Source organism: Dreissena polymorpha, chromosome 3 (assembly GCF_020536995.1).
Source record: "Dreissena polymorpha isolate Duluth1 chromosome 3, UMN_Dpol_1.0, whole genome shotgun sequence".
NCBI classification, from domain to species: Eukaryota; Metazoa; Mollusca; class Bivalvia; order Myida; family Dreissenidae; genus Dreissena; species Dreissena polymorpha.
The window spans coordinates 82,198,136-82,211,719 of record NC_068357.1 but is presented as its reverse complement, the minus strand read 5'-3'; the positions used below and the strand labels follow the sequence as shown (position 1 = coordinate 82,211,719).

Here is a 13,584-nt window from a genome sequence, read left to right as displayed (position 1 = left end):
ATTTCATAAAGATTCGGCTAAAAATGTGCCATCTAGACTGTTAACATGTTTTTACTATATACATATAGAGAAAACTGCCCCATCCCCTGGCGGCCATGTTTTTCCACTGATCACGACCATTTTCAAACTTGTCTGGGATATCCACATAACCAATGTTTTGACCAAATTTCATGATGATAAGGCAAAAAATGTGACTTCTAGAATGTTCACAAGCTCTTTTACTATAGGAAAAAGACCCCCTGGCGGCCATGTTTTTTTACTGACCCGAACCATTTTTGAACTCAACTGTAGCATCCGGGAAACAAATGTTCTGACCAAATTTCATGAAGCTTAGGCAAAAAATGTGTCTTCTAGACTGTTCACATGTTTTCACTATAAACATATAGAGAAAACTGCCCCGCCCCCTAGCGGCCATGTTTTTTCAACGATCATGGCCATTTTCGAACTCATCCGAGATATCTATAAAATCGATTTTAAGACAATATTTCATGATAATTAGGCAAAAAATGTGACTTCTAGAGTGTTCACAAGCTTTTATGGAAAAAGACCCCCCCCCCCGACCAAAAATGTGACTTCTAGAGTGTTTACATGTTTTCACTAAATACATATAGAGAAAACTGCCCCGCCCCCTGGCGGCCATGTTTTTTCACCGATCTGGACCATTTTCGAACTTGTCCGAGATATCAATGAAACCAATGTTTTGACCAAGTTTCATGATGATTGGGCAAAAATTGTGACTTCTAGAGTGTTCACAAGGTTTCTCTATAGCCATATTACCGGTTTCATACAGATTTTCTCCAATGAAATTCAAGCACTTTTCAAGGGGAAAAAATCCAAATTCAAGCACTTTTTTAGTCCGACCTACTGAAAACTGTATATTATTATGTGTCCAATACTGACAACATTTTTGCTAAATTGGCATCTTCTTGCTTAACATTCTGTGTGACTTACAACAGTCTGCACTACCCTGCTACAGTAACAACTGTTTGATCAAAAGTATGATATTTCATTATAATATAGTATTTGACCAAAGGCATTACACATACCAAAACAAAACCTGTTATTTGTATTGAATATGTATTGTAAATGTTCTAAATGCACCCTTCTGGTTGCTATTCAACGCCGATTCCCCAATACTAGCGATCTCTACATGTATATATTATGTTCTGCATACTTTACAAGATGCTTTGACTTTAGAATCGGCGTAAAATTATGTTTTTACGGAAGTATGCATGAAATTCACGTTGTCCACGAGAATAAGGCTGGTTGCCATCATCAGTCTTCTAAGTAACAAAGATTTCTGTGTCAATTACATGTACGTCACGAGTCGTCTGCATGATTTAACTGCAGGTATTGCCTGCCTACTGCTGTCACTCATACAAAGCGTGCGCTCCCATTGGCCAATATTGATTTTCTAATACAGTGACGCTCTGCCTTTAGGCGGGATTTAGTTAGTGCTGCAACAATACGCCAAAAACCGTATTGCAATATATTGCTAACTTGTACCAAAATTATAACTTGCCAATTACCCAATAATCCCGTATATTCCAGTTTTAAAGCAAATTCTGGTATATATTTACTTTAGATGTGCTCAAGAATAACAAGAAACACAAACATTCGCAAATTTTTTTAAGTATCAAATACATTTTGGCATTCATAACTATTTAAAGATGTGATGAAATAACGTCCAACTGGGGCGTTTTTTTCCACTGAACACGCGTAATTCACCTGACGTGATGTTCCCGTTTTTATACAACACAAAATACACCCATACTTTCCATGCGACGTTCTACATGTCTGTATAATTTTCGCGCGATTTTTATTGAGACAAAGGATAAAGCACTTTTTATTTGACGCTAGAATTTTTTATTGTAATTCAGATTACAAATTAAATAATGCTCAATTCAGAATCAAACGAAACATTTACAGCTGTGCGCAATTAATTCAACGATAATCTGTTCAAAAGCATCGAACGAATGCTCCGATGTAACAACGCTCCTCCGTATAATAAACTTTCAGAATGCTATTTTTACGAAAAAAAATATTTACACTGCTTTGTTTTGTTTACCTTGTTATCATTATATCGGATGGCTTTTCTGGACGAAATGTGAATGAATTTTTGTAAAATTTTCGTACCGGTATGATGAAAATCGTATCGCAAAACAATATGCGGATTGCGTATTGCGATATATACCGATATACCGGTATATTGTTGCAGCACTAGATTTAGTTGGGTAAAGCGACAAAGGATCCTAAATCGGCTTTCAAAATTTTTGGCGAAGTCAATATCGCTTTGATCTTAAGATGCAATAACTGTCAGAATATATTGATCAGAAAATTTCAGGCGCCCCACGGACTCGGATTTCGAAATTCAAGCGCTCCACTGAGGGACCGTTAAATTGCTTGTGCAAAGCACTGGCATTGTCAACAACCCAAGGGTGCTTCAAAGGCCATCCTTTCTGAAAAATGCACTTATTCGCTGGCATATTTCAACTTGTCATAATGCGTACAAAAAACACCTAAGTAGACCTGAATTGGCGGAAGATTAGTAGTAGTTGCCTTCTTTACGTTCTAAAACCCGTACCGATCCCGTACCTGCCAGTATGAAAAGATCAGAACCTTCATAAATCGTGAAAAAAAAACATGACTTCGGACTCATGGAAAAGATATGAAATTATATATTTTTACCCTTGGTATGTTTTTCAAGCATGGAAGAGTTCAAGGTCGAGTGAGTGAGTGAGGGCATGTGTTTTTCTCCGGAGTAAAATTGTTGGATTTAATGTGAAAAAAAATACAATTCGGTGTTAAAAATTGGATAAATCGGAATATCGAATAAGCGGTAACATTAAAAAATTCTTTTCTTTTCGCTCTCCCTAGACAGAATGATTTAATCGACTCTTTATCTAATCGAATCTTCAGAGGTAGAAGGCTAACAGGCAGCCATGTTGGTTTGTCACTTATTACACTATGCACGAGGAAAACATGCCTAGCCTTTAGAATTCAACAACGTTCAAATAGAAGTATAGTCGTCAAAAAAGCAGGGGTTCCGCTGTCGATCGCCATTGGCGCCAAATGGCGCTAAATTTTTAAAGGTGGCTCCAATTTTTTTAAAGTGGCGAATTTAAAAAAAATTCGTAAAATCCTATCCGAAAATGTACTACGAGTAGAAAGCACGCGACCGAGAATTAGCGGCCAGCGTCTGTCAGTTGTAAATATTGATTTACGACAATGTAAGCGACCTACAGTGCATTAGAAATCACCGAAGTGTGTAAGTGTTACAAACGGTGTTTTTACTGCTATTGTCAAGTTTTATGGGGGTTATTATCGGATTAACGGCTCCTTTATGATATTGAGCAATAAGTTAAGTGACACGGGGACAAACTGTCACGACGATCAATAATTATAATGATTATTTGGGCTGCTATTTCTTTGTTAAAATCAAAACCATGGGGCTGGCAAAAGCATTTAATTTCTCCACATCAACAAATAAAAACTTGTTTCAACAGGTATTTGTGAGCATTTCTGTTTAATAGATTCATTATTGTAATGTTCTGGGAAGGATATAAATTGATTAAGATAACAACAATTTCTGAATTAAATATAAAATATTCACTCGATGTACTATATTTCGGATATGTTAAATTCGGACATTTAAAGATAGGGACATTTATGTGTTGGTTTGATGTTGATAGTTTGTAAAAATATGTTTTATGTTATTTCAGGCAACTAGAATGGATTGTGGCAATTATCTGGGCCTTTCTGTCAGGAAAAAGGCGTGAACAACAGTCATTTAATTGAACCTGGAAATCATCCACCACTGACAGAAAACTTGTTAACAACAGAAGCTGATGTATATCATGTCCAAATGACCAAATATAACTGTTAAACAATTTGAAGTGAGATGCTTTATTTTCTGATTCCCTTTCAAATGATGAACATTGGTGTGATTTTATGTTTAAATAATTAATTTCGAAACATTTATGCAGCATACTGTTTAATACATAGATGTGAACATTATTATATTATTTTGGTTATCTGTGTTGTTAAAGTTTATCAAGTTGAAAAAAATGTTATTTATATACAAATAAAGCTTATTAAGACTTATGAAGGTATGACTCATGAAGGTACTTATTGTTTTTTTTATGAAATAACATACTTTTTAAAGTGAAAATATAGTTAATGACATTAATTTAGTAAGGTTTCTTAAAATGATTGTTCTTATTAATAAGGTGGAATAACCGACAGTATTCACGCCGCGAAAAAGTGGCGACAACTTTTTTTGGGCCAGTGGAACCCCTGAAAAGTTTTTGATGTTACAATGCAATGTCTGATGCTTCAAAGAGAAAACACAGTGACTCGAGTAGCAGTGAACTAGATACAAGTTTAACAAATACAAGTAAAGGCACGGTAAAACAAAAAAAGAAGAAAGGTAAAGCAAACCCAAAACAGGAGACAATTAGCGAAATAATTGAAAGTGGTCAGACATCTGAAGAAGCAATGGCTGATATAAAGCAAGAACTTGCAAATATAAATAAAAAACTTGAAAACCTTTTTTCAGGACAGGACAAAAGTTTCAAGCAAATGATTGTTGAAATTATAAATCAGACTAAGGATGAGTTTTTAAAGTCAATTGAACACATAATTGAAGTCCTCGAAGGAAAACTGTTCGAGAAAGAAAAGGAAAACGACAAACTTAAGGAGAAGGTTGATAGGCTAGAGAAACAAATTAAAAGCAATCGAGACCAAGACAAACAAAATTCAGTTAACATACAAGAATACGTTGATTTTCATTCGGGCCAAATAAACTCTGTGGAACAAAATAGCCGTAGGAACAATGTCCGCATATTTGGGATTCCAGAAAGTCCTAATTCAACACAAAACAACAACGTGGCAGCATCAAGCGAAACGGCGGAGACTACAGCTCAGAAAGTTATTGAGCACTTAAATCAGAAAAAAGAAGGGCTGAATCTGCAATTGAGTGATATTGACATATCACACAGGCTTGGTAAGCTCAAAGAAGGATACACACGACCTATCATCGTCAAGTTCTTCGCCAGACAGAAACGCAATTTTGTGATGTCCAGTAGAAAACTGTTTAAGGGCACAAACTTCTTTATAAATGAAGACCTCACGAACATAAACCAGAAGGTGTTGATGACAATTAAAAAGGCACTGCCTGAAAATGAAGCTGTCTGGTCCTGGGATGGCAAGTTATTTCACAAAACAACAAAAGGCGATATTCGACCAATAGCTTACGAAGACTACAAACAGTGGATGGGAATGGACTGGCCTAAACTTATCAACAGGTTTTTTAACGTTCACCTCTTTTAATTATATTAAGTAAGAAGTAGATCACCTCTTCTTTATTGCACACTTTCAAAAGAACAGTTAATCATGATATCCCAGTGTTTCTTGATTGCCAAATTTAACATAAACATATGACAATATGTTCCTCTCGTTTCTGATCACCGAATTAACATAAACACATAACCATGATTCCCCCGTGCTTGTGTTCGTTGATTGCTATCATATGTATCATAGGTATATAGGACACTCAACCAATGAATATGGAATGTTTGTTCAGGCAACCACTTTTAATGTATCCCTTGTACATGACTCAAGAAATATAGCTACAAAATTAAACACTATGTATAAATGTATAATTAAGGGCAAATGTTAAAGACGTGTAAATTATAGACACTATTGCACAGATGTGTGTCTATCTTTATGCATGTAGTACAATTAAAGTATAAGTAAGGGCAAATGTTAAAGACATGTAAATTATAGACACTATTGCACAGATGCGTGTCTATCTTTATACATGTAGTACAATCAAATTGAAAGTTTGCCTTTACTTACATCTGAATCAACTTGTCTAAGATGGGAAACTACTTTTAAAACTTATGACTACAACAAAACATAGTATGTATGTATGTATGTATGCGTACATGCATACATTTGTATATATATGTATATGTATGTTATGTGTATATATGTATATGTATGTATGTGTATATGTGCATGTATGTGTATATGTGTATGTATGTGTATGTATATGTGTGTATATATGTATATGTGTATATGTATATATATGATTGTCCTTGTATAAGTGGATATATTTGGGTATCAAAATAGCTATTCCTTTAATAGAATATGCATATATTAAGATAAATTACATGACATATATATAGATGTATGTATACATTTGTTAACAATTACTTTTGTATAGTATAGATGTATGTATACATTTGTTAACAATTACTTTTGTATAATATAATTAAAATTATATTATAATAGTGTTATAAAAGTAGTAACACTTGCTGTATGTGTGAGTTCATAAGGAAAACCTGAAACATGTTTATTTGCATATACGTCCTTTTATAGATGTAGTTAAATACATGTTCATAATATGTGTTAATTTAGGAACTTTATGAAAAAATCAGGAAAACCTGAAACATGTTTATGTGCATGTTAACAGCTTTTTTGTGTCTTTTTTTTAATGCATATGTATATTAATAAAATAGGCATATAGTTAGATAAGTTAAATGACACATGTATAGATGTATGTATATATTAGCGAAAAACTATGTTTGTACATGTATAATATAATTAAAAATTATGTTATAATAGTATAATAAAAGTAGTAATACTTGTTGTATGAATGAGTCCATAAGGAAAACCTGAACATGTTTATAGGTCCTTTTAGATTTATAGATAAATACATGTTTATATTATGCGTTAATTTGGATACTTTATGAGTCCATAAGGAAAACATGAAACATGTTTATGTGCATTTATGTCCTTTTGCAATTGCTGTTAAATACGTGTTAATATTGTGTGTTAATTTGGATACTTTAAAACCAGAACAAAATACTTATTTATGTCTTTGCATTGACGACAATATAAATATATAAAAATTATTCATTCATACAACAGTACTAATTAAAATAACACTATATGTATATATGATCCTTTTGATTACTCTTTAGTGCTTTATATGCAAAATAAGTGAATATCTTTTGTATGCTTTTGTTTCACTTGCAAAACAGGTACATGTACTTTAGGCATTTCAAAAACAATGCTTATATAAATGTATTTATATGCAAAGTAAGTGCACGCTATTGTACATTTTGTTTGCACCTTTATATTAATTTTTATTTCAAATAATACCATATCAAAATCTTCATTGATAAATATTAATAGTGATTGTGTTTTAGTGTAAATCAATCACTAATCAAATTGAACTATATTTTTTAAACATTATCAAAATCAAATATCTTTAACATACTACAATGAACACTGTTTGATTTTCAACAAATAGAAAGTCGGTGTATTGTCGTGTTTTTTTTCTTGTTTTTTTTATTATTCTCGATACAGAAAGTTTATATGACTAATGTTCTACAAATCTTAAATAACATCATGTACTGATTAACAAAACGAAAAAAAAACTTAACTAGGGAAAATACACTTAAAACACTGCGTAAAAAATCGATACAAAACCTTCTTCTTTCATGAGCTCCAATTTTGGTTTATTTTAATATAAAAAACAGGTCGAAGGAGGAAAACTGTATTCAAACATCGAACATTCTTGTTGATGCATTACCTAGTAGATTTTTGTATAAATTTCGCCTTCTTTTCGCCCTAGACAAAAAACTACAAATTTCAAACAACATAAAAAATGAAACCATGCATTGTTTTCAAATACAACTTAAATAGCACTATACAAACATATATATGACACAACCTACCTTTTTAAGATTCTGCATAGCATTGCAGTAAATAACGACTCAAGAACAAATGAAACTATTAACTGAAATGGGCTTTTTTAGGAGCAAATGGAAACGGCAATATTAACATTAAATGTAAAAGGTTTAGGAAATAAAGAGAAAAGAAACCAAGTATTTGAATGGCTTCGAGGTCTATATTACTCTATTTTTATGTTACAAGAGACACATTTAACAAAACAAAATATTGAGCTATGGAAGCATGACTGGCCTAGTCGATTTGTCTATAGTGGCAGCAAAACCAACAGCAAAGGTGTAGGAATATTTCTACACCCAAATAGTGATATAGAACTATCAAATTTCAATGAAATAATAATCGGACGATTAATTACTGCAGATATCAAAATCCAAGACATAACAATCACACTTATAAATATTTACGGGCCAAATAAAGATGATTTATACATTTTTAAAAAATTAAACGAATTCTTGTTTGCGAACAGCGATAAAAACTGTATCATAGGCCGGGACTTCAATACTGTCTTAGATGCAGAACTGGACAAAAAGAATGGCAATTTAAGAACACATATACAATGCAGGAAATATTTAAACAACTTGATTGACACTTATGATCTATGTGACATCTGGAGAATAAAGCACCCAGGAAAAAAACAGTTCACTTGGCACTCTTATTGTAAATCACGCATTTTTTTGTAGACTTGAATTTTTCTTGATATCTAAAAACCTGTGTAACATAATATCAAAATGTAATATTAAACCTGCGTATAAAACAGATCATTCTCTTGTACAATTGAGTGTAGACAACTTATTATTAGGAAAGGGTTCTGGTTATTTCAAGATAAACAATTCAATCCTTTTAGACACTGAATATCAAAATAGAATAAAAAAATGTATAGATGACATAACATCCTTAAACGAAAATTGCAACCCAAATACAATGTGGGAGCTTATAAAAAGTAATATTCGCAACGAAACAATATGCTATCGTTCATCAAAAAATAAAGCAACGAAAAAGAACTAAGAAAAATTAATTTCAGAAATTAAACATTTAGAAGAGAATTTAATGAAAAATAACTCCTCAGATTTGACTGATAAAATAATAGAAAACATCAAAACTAAATAAGAAGAATTAGAACAACTTTTTGAAAAAAAGGTTAATGGACATATTTTAAGATCGAAAGCTATGCATATACAGTAGAAGGAAATGAAAAAAATACAAAATATTTTGCCAACCTAGAAAAAAGAAAGGCTGAGAAAAAAACGATTCATAAATTAATTGTTAATGAACAAATATTAAAAGAAAAAGATAAAATACTCGAAGCAGAAGCAGCATATTATGAATCACTTTATAAAAAAACAAATGAACGAGACGACAATTCTGATTTCTTTCAGTTGCCAATAACAAAACTCAGTGAAGAACATAAATTTCAATGTGAAGGAAAATTAACTGACTATGAGTGTGGGTGCGCATAATTAGAAATGGCTAACAATAAAAGTCCAGGCTCTGACGGACTGACCGTTGAGTTCTATAAAATATTTTGGTCTACCTTGAAAGAACACTACATTAAATTAATAAACTCCTCTTTTGAAAATGGTGAACTTACTGCATTACAGAAACAAGGTATTATAACTCTTATTCCTAAATCAGATAAAGACCTTGATTATATTGCAAATTGGCGACCTATAAGTTTGTTGAACATAGATTACAGTCGCAACTAAAGCAATTGCAAATCGTATAAAAAAGGTTCTACCACTAATAAGTTTTGATCAAACAGGTCTCATGAAAAACAGATATATTGGCGAAAACGTTAGGTTAATTTTCGATGTTATTGAATATCTAGAGAATCATAATAAGCCTGGACTTCTATTTTTTGCAGACTTTGAGAAAGCATTCGACAGTTTGAACCATCTCTTTATAATAAAATGTCTAAATCATCTTAATTTCGGGCCACATATAATTCAGTGGATCAAGGTATTTTATAATGATATAAGTAGTGTCATTATTAACAATGGCCATCTTTCTAGAAATTTTAAAATAGAAAAAGGTGTTCGTCAAGGTTGTCCTCTGTCTTCGTCGCTCTTTATTATATGTCTAGAATTACTGTCAAACTACATAAATAAAAACAATAATATTAAAGGAATAAAAATACATGAGGCCGAAATAAAACAGACCTTCTTTGCAGATGATGCAACTTTTTTTAATGATGGTTCACCTAATTCATTCGAAACATTAGTTCAAACTCTTAAAAATTTCAGAAAAATATCAGGACTAAAACTCAACGCATCAAAATCTACAGTCATGAGAATCGGATCACTAAAAAACTCAAACATCAAATACAGCACAGAAAACAAATTCATTTGGACATCTGATGGGGCAAAAACGTTAGGTATAACATTTTATAATCAACATAAATTAAACATAGACAACAATTTAATGCCAAAAATTAAAGAATTTGAATGCGTTTTAAAACAATGGCAACATAGGAAACTGACTCTTATGGGGAAGGTCACAGTAATAAAAACTTTTGCGCTCCCAAAACTAATTTACCCTCTCTCTGTTCTCCCTAACCCATCTACAAAAGTAATAGAAGGATTAAAAACAGCAATATTTGAATTCTTTTGGGACAATAAGCCAGACAAAATTAAAAGAAAACGTCTTACACAAGATTATGAAAATGGCGGCATTAAACTTACGGATATTGATTGTTTTCTAAATGCCATTAAAGCGAGCTGGGTAAAACGATATCTGGATAAAAATAATAAAAGTAAATGGAAAACTCTATTGGAAAAAAAACTAAACAAATTCGGTAACTGTCTTACATTTGAAAACAATCTCGATGATTCTATAATACAAACTGTAAGTAAAAATAATGTATTTTTAAAAGATGTACTTACATCTTGGCAAAGTATTAAGAACCAATATAATGTTTCAAAAAGTTCTCCCATATGTAAACATGTCATATGGAACAATAAATGCATAAAAGTAAATAACAATTCTATCTTTTTGACAAACTGGTATAACAATAATATAAAAACTATCGGTCAATTGTACAATTATCGAAAAAATACTTATTATACATTTGATGAGTTAAAATATTTATACAACATTGACTCTCATGAATTTTTAAACTTCTACTCACTAATTTCTGCTACATGTATACCAAATAAATCAATATTGTATACGCAAGGAATCAATGCATTAACTATACCCAGCGATTTTCCTCCTTCTTTATAAAGTACCGGTAAACGGTACTTTCCCAATCGAACGAAAATTCCCAAATTCCCAAAACGGTACTTTCCCAATCAAGCGAAAATTCCCAAATTCCCAATCGGCATCTGGAAAAATCCCAATCAGCGTCCGAATTTTTTCTCAAAACGATAGAAAGTTTCGTAAAAAACCAACTTTCGGCGAGCGAACAAAGAAAATCGTATAGTTGTGTGTAACCACGCGCTCGATTAATTTCGGGTTTTATTATTCAGCGCATTCAATCAATAGAGTTGTTACTGTTTCCGGTTCTTTTGCCAGGCAGCCAGCGTACTGTTTTACGTCGGTTTGTAACCTTATCGCAGTTTGAAATGAGTCATAATAGCAAATATTATGCCAAAAAACCAATCGGAACCATCTATCACAGGACACATTGACAGCAATAATGATGCTGTGCAGGGAGGGATGCAAGCAACTGAGTGATGATCAAACATCAAAGATTGTTGAAATTTTCACAAAAATGAAAGAGAGAGACATTGCTTTAAAAGAGATTAAAACAACTAGTAATTGATTTGGTGTGTTCTTTATAATATTTTGTTATTTATATAAACTTTATAACTTAATGGTCATTAAGGCATGCCTGCAAATGATTATTTAAATGGGTATGTTCAATTAAGTATGAACTGTATGATGTATTCAATAAGACCCAAACTTCACGACGCGATTTTCCCAATTTCAGGATTTCACGACTCGATTTTTCCCAATTTTGAGGTTTTCACGACTCAATTTTTCCCAATCGGACCGGTACGGGTACTTTTCCCAATTGGACAAGGAAAATCGCTGTATACCAGAGAAAACTTTTGTTGATATAATAGAAAACTCTATGCAGGTAAACAAAACTCTCTACAATATACAGTAACAATCACAAAGTAAAATCGATGACAGTATAGAAAGAAAGTGGAATTCATGCCTTAATTTAAAAGAAAACCTCAACTGGAGAACAATATATACACTTCCATTTAAAGGGGCCTTTTCACAGATTTTGGCATTTTTTTAACTTATTCATTAAATGCTTTATATTGATAAATGTAAACATTGGATCGTAAAAGCTCCAGTAAAAAATCAAGAAAAAAATTTAAAAAAGGAAAAGAACATTGCCCGGAGCAGGTTTCGAACCAGCGACCCCTGGAGTCCTGCCAGAGTTCTGAAGTAAAAACGCTCTAGCCTACTGAGCTATTCCGCCGAGTACACATTCGTGACGTATTTTATACCTTATATAAGCAATCTTTGTAGTTTCACAAAATTTAACGACAAAAACAGAACTCTCCAAATTATTCAATCGTTTCGCGTTGCAACGCTTTATAATTTTTAGGTTTTAAAATCATCAAAAGATGCATATAATGGCTATATTAGAGCATGGTTAATGTTCAGTATTACTGTTTCCTCACAAATATCATAACTAAAACGAAAACTTACGAATCTGAAATAACTTTTTTCAATTTTGTCAATTTACCAAAGCGTGAAAAGATCCCTTTAAGTCAACAATTGATACTTACTTACGTAACTTTCAATTCAAATTCTTATCCAGAATCATTCCAACAAATAAGTTTCTTACAAAATGTAAACTAACAAATAGCAGTCTGTGTGATTTTTGTCAAGAAAGCATTGAAACAATCGATCACTTGTTTTGGGAATGTAAATATAGCCAAACTCTTTGGACAGAACTGCAAAAGTTCCTTTAACGAGTGAAAATTGACATTGAAATAAATAAAACAACTGCTTTCCTTGGAAATACAGAAATTAAATTACACAGTAAAGTTCTCAATTTTATTATCATTTTGATGCAAGTATTCATATTCAATATGAAAATAAAGAAATGCATTCCAAAATTTAACATATTCTTAAACTATTTGAAATTAAAGATACAAACAGAAGAAGAAATTGCCCTTATTAAAACAAAATTGAAACACACAAACAAAAATGGATCCACATCAACCAATATTTTTCAAGTAAGAATTAATATTCATATACAGTTGTTTTTTTCAAATGACAATGCCCATACAATTACTAAACTATCGTTGTCGTATTTGTTCTCCTTTTCGTTTTGTTCTTTATCAACTTTATTTATAATTATAAAGTACAGAAACACAGGATGGAAGAATTACTTTTGTTTCTATATTTATCCATAATACATACTGTTAAACATATTTGATGTGTGTGTGAGAGTGTGCGTGATGTGAGTGTACGTGAAATTGTGTGTGTTTATGAACATATGTATATTATATTTATCTATAATACATACCGATAAACAGGTAATAGAATATATGATGCGTGTGAAAGAGTGTGCGTGATGTGAGTGTGTGCGTGATTGTTTTGTGTTAATGAACATAGGTGAGAAAAGAAGTATACTTATTATAAGAGAAATGCATAATTCTAATATGTTTTTTTTTATATATATTATGTTCATTTACTTTCGTTTTTTTTTCTTGTCTATGTATGTGTGCATGTTTATGTATGTTTTTGCGTATATGTGCATGCGTGTTGTTAGGTACTTTATGAAAATGTTAAACCACTCATTTGTGTACATTTCTACTTTGTGTAAATGATGAATTCATAAGAGTGCAGTAATAAATG

The 13,584-nt window shown here is 31.9% G+C and overlaps 1 protein-coding gene across 3 annotated transcripts in view; it reads right to left on the bottom strand.

The window, feature by feature from the left end:
* LOC127875002 (uncharacterized) overlaps positions 1-13,584 on the bottom strand; it is a 53,243-nt gene that overhangs the window by 32,992 nt on the left and 6,667 nt on the right. The window lies entirely within an intron of this gene.